Genomic DNA, 8,280 nt, shown 5'->3' with positions numbered 1-8,280 from the left:
GTGTATGATCTCTAAGCTGAACAATTATCCTGAATAGTAAAAAGTAAACATAAGGATTCTGTGACATATTGTTATTTCAACACACTCTCCCAATTCAAATAGATTTTGTCAAGGAGAATTTTCAATTATTTTAAAGTAAATTAGCAGCTCTATTAAAGAACTTTGCTACACGTTAGGATATATTGCAAATTGCAAATATAAAATTTTAAACTGAAATTTAATATAATGTGCACTCTCCTTTAATTGTTCTGATTCTCCCTTGTCTTCTTAGTGACACATTATTTTCTTTCTGTTGTACTCAGTTTTTATCACCACAATTTACTAAAAACTTAAAATGCTGATATTTTTAGAGTTCCATTTGAAGAACACAATTAAATATTTTAAACTGATATTGAACACTGTGAACTACAATTTTAAAAGGCTTATTGTCAAAAAGTCCAGTACCTTTTAGCACACTCAGTCTAGTTTTAAATGTATCATTTGAAAGGCTCAAACATTTAAAACATCCAATTAATGATGAACAACGTGGCAGGAAGGTATTACTACTAGGTCAAAATACTGCTTAACATTCAACATAAGCTTTGCAACAACCATTTGTATTTCAGTAACTATAATTATAACTTGAGTTTGTATTGCAACCTATTGCGAATTATTTCTGTCTTTGGTATCTTAATTAAGGACTTTTTACAACACAAACTTTGCTTATCATATTTTTAATTTGCATTATTAAATGCAATATTGAAAGAATATTTATCTTCAATAGTGAACTTTTAAGTCTGAAATTTTAATAGCTTTTCCAGTAATTTCCAGTGCTTCATTTTGATGAAGAATGTTCAAAGAGCTTTAGTTCTATTTTAATTTATTACAAAACAAAATCAAATCACTCTTGTGATTAACCTGATTCTCTATTTAGAGAATCTAATGTCACCAATATAAAAGCTGGTGTTTATCTGTTTGCAAATTCTTCGTTTGTAAATGTAGCCAATACATTAACAGTCATATGTACAGAGGAAAATTTAGATATGAAAATGAATAAAAATAATTTAGAAGGGTCACTTTTATTTAAAAAATGCCCAGTGTCATGGAATGATATTGTAAATGCACCTTTTGCAGCCACCCATGAACATCAGCTTTAAGGAGAGACAGTCCTCTTATTAAATTCCAAATTTAAAGTAAATGCTGATGCTTCTTTAGCAGATTTGTTTCTTCTGATTTTATTTTCAGTCAGTAATATCACCAAGTTCCCTATTATGGATTTAATCAACTTACTTGAAAAATGGATATTTATTATAAGTATGTTTTAATTAAACATGCATTTTTGTTCTTAGTTCACTGATGCAGAAAACTGTTACGAAAAAATAAAACTAAATTTTTAGACTTACAGCACAGTATGTGCATAAAAGAAAGCACTATAACACAGATATTCAGGCTACTCTCTATTTGGTCCCTGACACTGATGTTTAGTGGTAGTGACCAAATTTATTTTACACCTAAATTATCGTTCACATATTCTCCTCCACTAATGCCTGGATGCCATACCCACTGGTGCACCAAAGTGGTGGGAGTCAGCCATGGAAGTGGTCAGCCCTGGCAGGTGGAGTATTTTATCACTGCATCATTTAGAATTGCTGGTGCAGGATGGCAATAAAGGCAGAAAGAGAGACTTATTTTTAGTCAGTGCTATTATTGTTTTTAAAATATTTGTGTACAAAGCATCTCGTTATTGTCTGCCCCAGGGGTAGTCTGCACTTCAGTACCATCCTATGATAACTTCCTGCATCTTACAGATGGACATACTGACCACAGAACAGGTGGATGTTACAACTAGTAGCCAGGAACGGGCAGGAGAGTTGAATGAAGACTTTTTCTGTAGCAAAGGGTTAGCATTTCATGGCTGCTGCATTTGAAAACCTACAGATTCTGTATTTAGGACAAAGGTTTTAAGTTCTATTTGGAAAAAAAAGGGTTAAATAAGGGGATGCATGTTTTTGCTTGTCTGGTGGTCTTTGAGACTTAACAGAATGAAAACTCTATTCACCATGCATGCACCTTGTGGTTTCTAAATGGAGCCATATGAGATTGAGCATGCAAATGGGCACAGGCAAAACCCACCTAGCCTTTCAATGTGACCATTAAAAAACTTAAAAATCCATGAAAAAGTTATTTAGAAAACCTCAAAACTGCATTCTGATTTAAAATAAATTGGGGATCCTTGAGCATGCTCTTAGTGTGACCCTGAGCTTGAAAAGTATAAGGCACCAAGCACTCAGGATCCCCAGTGTGAGCAAGAATGGCTATATTTCAGACAACTGATACATTTCAGAGAAAAACTATGTGATGTTGAACTTTGACTCTATTAGACTACCCTCAACAACAGCAACAAAAACATAAGGTTTAACAATCGTCCTGCCCTGAGCTCCATTACAGCCAACACATTCTGAACTGAAAGGACAAAGACTTGTTCACATCCACCATGTTCCCTAGTGGAGAGCTTTGGGGGTTTTGTCTTTATAGGGTTTGTATCTTACCTTAGTCACAGAGACTGTGATTTAAAGTTTTTCTCTCTCTCTCTCTCTCTCTCTCTCTGTCACTTCCATCTATTTATTATTTCTATCTGTTTGTCTGCTTATCTATCATCTATCTTTGTATGTATGTATGTATGTATGTATGTATGTATCTATCATCTATCCATCTGTCCATCCATCCATCTACGTTACACTTTAAACACATTTTCTCTGAGTTATTCTTTGACAATTAATCTGTAGGCACCATTTCACTGAATCCAAAATCTTTGTATTGGATTAGGTTTTTCTGACTTCCTTTTTTTTCAAGCATAAATCAGAATTGCTCTAGGCAAACTAGAACCCATGGTCACCTCAAAATTAGCAATGTGAGTTCTTCAACTCAGTCCATCTTCTACTTAAATTGTGTCATTCAGATGATGTCAGAACATTCTCATTTGATGACTAAAAATTGATCTATTTCAAACTGGTCTTTTGGAAGACCAACTGGTATCCTAAAATGTCATATACTGGGGATTTGAAATATTTTGTTGACTTTTTCAGCATGCCTAACTACAAATAAGACATATGATCTCATTTATGTTGAAGGAAAACCAGAGAGTTTTACACAAAATAGGGGTTAAAATAACTTAGTTATTTCTTCTCTAAAAGCTTACTTTTTTACCAATTTCTTTCTATCAATTGTTTAAATCTTAGGTTCCACTTCATTCTTAATTTACTTATCTGCCCTGACTTTCTTTTAGCCTACTAGCTCTCAGTCAATTAGCAGAGGGAATTAAGCTTAGAACTTTAATTCAGCTGCTCAAGGGATTTTCTGTGCTCTTTAATAGCAAGTGCATTTCATTAGTATTTATTTCTAGCACAGGAGAGGCAAACTCTATACAGAAACTAAGAAGCAAGTTATAACCTGAATCAAAGGAATGGAATGCTAATGCTGAAAGATGTAAATATCAAGTATAAAATGACATTATTTAAGATATTAGGACCTTGAGTAGCAGAGTGAAAACAAGCATTTCAGTCAAGGTCAGTAAAAAAAATCATCTTAATGATGATGATTTCTTATCAGTGATGAGTGTATAACACTCTATCCAGGCAAGAAATGAAACTATCATTTACAAACTCTGTAGCTTAACAGGATGAAGGACAAACCAATAAACCACTAGACAATATCCTTTTAAGGTTAATATGCATTGGCAAGTAAGATAAGATGGTCTCAAATTTAGAATGGAAATATATTTATGACACATTTTTCTATGCTATAATTTTATGTGTAAAATTAAGTTCCCATTCACTTTTCTGAATGATAAAACATATCCTACTAAAATTATTTCTTCAACCATATTTGAATGAAAAACTCAGCCAGCTATACTTTCTTGGAGTTTTCTGCCTGATAGCTATAGTTTTTACTTACAGTGTGGGTTCAAAATAAGTTTACATTTGTGAGCATGCAAAATGCAGAGTTCATCCTTATATTATTATTTATTAATTACTATATTATTTTTCACAATAACAACTGTAAAACTACTTTTTCCCCACCCTATATTTTACCAAAGTTAGTTACCACATTCTCAGCTAAGGAGATGCCAAATGCTGAAAAGCTATCACATTTGCTGGAAGGGAACCCAGAAATCCTGTTCCATGTCAATTAAAAATGTGTCCAGTGTCAATTACTTATATTTTCAGTCACATGAAAAGTAGTACTATCTACAAATTATGTTTCAATACACAAAACAATAATAAGTTATGTCAAGATTTCCAGCAGCTTGCTTATCTCAACTAAAGCACTTTAACTATGTTCTTTGACTATGAACAATATGAAATTGTCAGGGTCGTGATATGAAATGAGGTTGTTTTCTTTGTAGAGAAAAGGCTTTTTGATAATTATGGCCAGAGTTAGGTAGGAATGGAGAACAACATATAATTTCACAGAATTCTATTATCCCTTTGACATGTAGGGTAAAATAGACTAGACATGGTTTCCTGCCAAATAGAACACATATACATCACAAGATTTTGTTTTGAAAAATATTTTTTATTAGATTGAGACCAATGTTTTCATGAAACACACATTCCAGGTGGGCTGTCAGAATTCTTTCCTTCGCACAGGTATCTGTTAGGGGTGAAAAAGAAAAGAGTAAAAACAGAAAACGTGGATTTCACTTGTATTTTGTGAGATAGTTTATCTCACAAACTATCATTTATTGAAAAGTTTACCTTACCTTTAGGAGAAGGGATTCAATGGTAAGCCCCCTTAAAAATTTCTCAGCTAAGAAACATTATTTCAGCTTTATGTGTAACTCCTCACAAAGGGTTTCTGTAGGTATGTTTGAGAGATGATTTAGTGAAAAGAGGCCTACTGCTCAAAACATGTTTTAACAAAATGACTAAAATCAATAACTGGGTGTGCTATTTATTGTTATATGCTATTGTTATATGTTATATGCTTTTGGAAATCAACAAATATTAATTTAAAAAATCCCTCAAAAGCCTAAATTGAGATCCTCAAGTCAATGGCCCCACGTTGGCTGTAGCTTATATTGGGAATGTCTCTTCCATTTTCCTGAACATCTTTTTAAATTTACAAGTAAAACAAAATTATGCTGAATATGCAAGGAAATATTAAAGTGGAGTAACCTTCTGTTGAAGTAGTAATTTTTGTGTAAAAATAGAATTGATTGAAGACTGAAAGTAAGTAAGCCACTAGTATTAATTTCCTAACACCTTTATTTATTAGACATGAATTTAATTGTTCCATTAATATATGTCAGTAAAATAATATGTGATTATAAGAATAATTGTACTGAAGTAGATTCTATTTATAACAATTACAAATTACAGAACACTCTATTTATACAATCTATTACACAGAAACTTATTTAAGGCTGCATTTTTGTTCAAAAGCATCAAAAACTTCTGCTGAGTTCTTTTAATGATGAAACTTCCCATTTGATGCAATTTCTTTCCATATATTTTCTTGATCACACAAAATATTTTTGACATTTTTTGTTGTTAAATACAATGTCCATAGGGTGGAACATAGTTTTATAATTCAGGATTCATGGCATATGTATCTTTAGAATATTTTGAGCCCTTTCTGTCTCCCCCATATTTTCGATTCAGGTAGCTATTTATATGAACTAAACATAGATGGTGCTCAAACTGCAATCATACTGATCATTAAAATCATAGAATTGGTATAGGAAACATACCAGGTGTCTATTAATTTGTGCAAGCATAAAAACAATGAAGTGTGAACTAGCACCCATTCGTTCTGGAATGTGTCACTTTTAAGAATTCTTCAATGTTTGAAGAATCAACAGTTGCCAAAGGTCAGCTCTAACATAAACATAAGATATATTTAGATCAGGTTATAGAGCTGGTAATTCATTCTGTGAGATATACTTTAATCCCCTTATACATTCAAAGCCCACAAGCAGGCAGGGCAGGATTTACCCAAGTTTCACTTTACACTTAGCTTTCCCACTTAGTAGCATTAACGGAAACTCCCAAAAGATAACAACAAGCTAAGATGAGCTCATCTAAATTCAGGCCAGTCATTCAGGTTTAGATAATAGCCACTGCCAAGATAATTTATGGTTTTCGACATTTGTTAGCATTGGTAACCAACCAGGCCTTAGCAACTGTATTAAGTCCCGAGCTGACACAAGTGCAAAGTAATTTGCACCGGCTGAAAAGGAGAGTTACAAAGAACTTTAATAATGTAAGTTTTATTTGAACTTTGTCATCACTGTAGTTTACAGAAGTTAATTCCTGCCCTCAGCTTCAAAAGACAAAGATTAATTGACCCTCCTTATCTGAGTGTTTTCGATTAGAAATGTTCTTTTCTCACCTATCTCTTCCATCATAGATGGTGGTCGCTCAATAGAAAGATGCTCCCTAAACCAATGCTTCCATTTTTCAGAAGAGCAATATGTGGCTACAGGTTACAGCTTTTGTAAAGCTATTACTTTTACTGTCAACATGACTGCTGCCCTAAGATGTCTCATTAGGTGGAATAAATTGAAGCAAACAAACAGAGTTGACCAAACACCCTCCTCCAAGAAAATATCTGCTGTGATGATAAAAAAAAGAGAAGTAAATGAAAACTTCAGTTATCAGACATTTTAAAGGAAACTGAAGAATGGGAGTGAACTTTAAGTGTACCTCCCAGAGATGTGTTATTGGATAAGACTAGGGGAGTAACAAGATCCCTACTGTTACTCTAAAAGTCAAAAAATAAGGAGATCTAGTAGACACTGTATTACAACACAAAAGTGCAAGGAAAACTGAAGAATGTAAAGACAAACCAAGTACTCCATACCTAAAAAAAGCAATTGCTTCATTTATGAAAGTTAGTTAAACATATCATTTTCCCACATGACAGATTTATTTGCATTCTAATTTCTGAGGGAACACAGATGAAAGATTGTTCCCTTCAATTGAGCCAACACTGAAGCTTTTCACTTGTGCTGTCATTTATAATTAGGACTTTATGTTTCTAGCCTGATTTCTTAGTGGGAAATAGTCAAATCTCTTAAAATATGCAAAGGGACTGATTCATTTTTATAATTTATTTTCTGAATGAAAACTGGCCAAGAATCCTGTCTTAAGCTTATCCAGATCAACATTATCATTAACCCCTGCTTATATTTAGATGCACTCACATAATAGCCCATGACTAGCTCTGTCTCATATAGATGATAGATTTTACATGACATTTAGATACACAAGTAATTTAAATGTAAATTATATTTAGATACACAACATGCTTATCATTTAGACTCATACTTGCTCTTCAATATTTTGAGGAAAAATATTTATTTTGTATAATTCTATCTGTTGGTCCATATATAAACAAGTGTTACAGGTTGAGCTGATTCCTACACCACAGAAATGATGTGTTGAAGTCCCAATACCCAAGATTATCATGTGACCAGTACTGCAGAATGTGACCTTATCTGAGAGGAGTATTTAGTTGTATTTATTTAAGATAAGGTCATATTAAAGTAGAATGGGCTTCTAGTTCAGTATAACTGGTGTCTGTATAAGAATTTGGCCATGTGAACACACAAGGTAGAAATGGAGACAAATATGAGTTAAATAGCTATAAGCCCAGAAGTGCCAAGAACTGCATATGTCAATAGCTCCAGAAGTTAAGAGAACATTGTGTGAATACATTCTCCCCTGGAACACGGTTCTGCTGGTAACTGGATATGGGACTTCTAGTCTGGAAAACTGTGCAAAAAGTTTCTGGGGTTTTTTGTTTGTTTGTTTTTAAAGCTACCCCTTTTGTGGTACTATATTAGAGTAGGCCCAAGAAAATAATAAATAAGTTAGACAAAATAAAATTTTATTATAAAAACTATCAAACCTAAATTTTCATCTCTCTTTGCCCCTTAGTTATGCCCAGCACTTTTCTGTGTTATGGAATAAGGTATTTCTGACTTTCCGCACCCAACCTAAGAATGTAAGAGCCAACCCATGTCTTATTGCTGGAGAAAACATCTGGTTCTTCCTTCCCTAAAACACAAAAGATTAACTCAAAACATAAACCTTGAAAGAAAACTCTAAACATGGACCAAACATTTCAGTAAGTGGTAAATCATTGCCATGCCTAAGTACCATAAATGGGCCTAAGTAGAATAGAAAAACTGAGGAACTAGCACAGGTTATAGAAGGTACAATTTTTAAAGGCTGCTTATGATTCAGGCGAACTACTGAACTGAAAGAACTATTAGACTTAGTAAAAGCTGAGATT

This window comes from Phyllostomus hastatus, unplaced genomic scaffold (assembly GCF_019186645.2).
Source record: "Phyllostomus hastatus isolate PE091 unplaced genomic scaffold, TTU_PhHast_1.1 phas_scaffold_93, whole genome shotgun sequence".
In the NCBI taxonomy this organism is placed as follows: domain Eukaryota; kingdom Metazoa; phylum Chordata; class Mammalia; order Chiroptera; family Phyllostomidae; genus Phyllostomus; species Phyllostomus hastatus.
The sequence above is the reverse complement of the archived record's forward strand: the minus strand, read 5'-3'. Positions refer to the sequence as shown.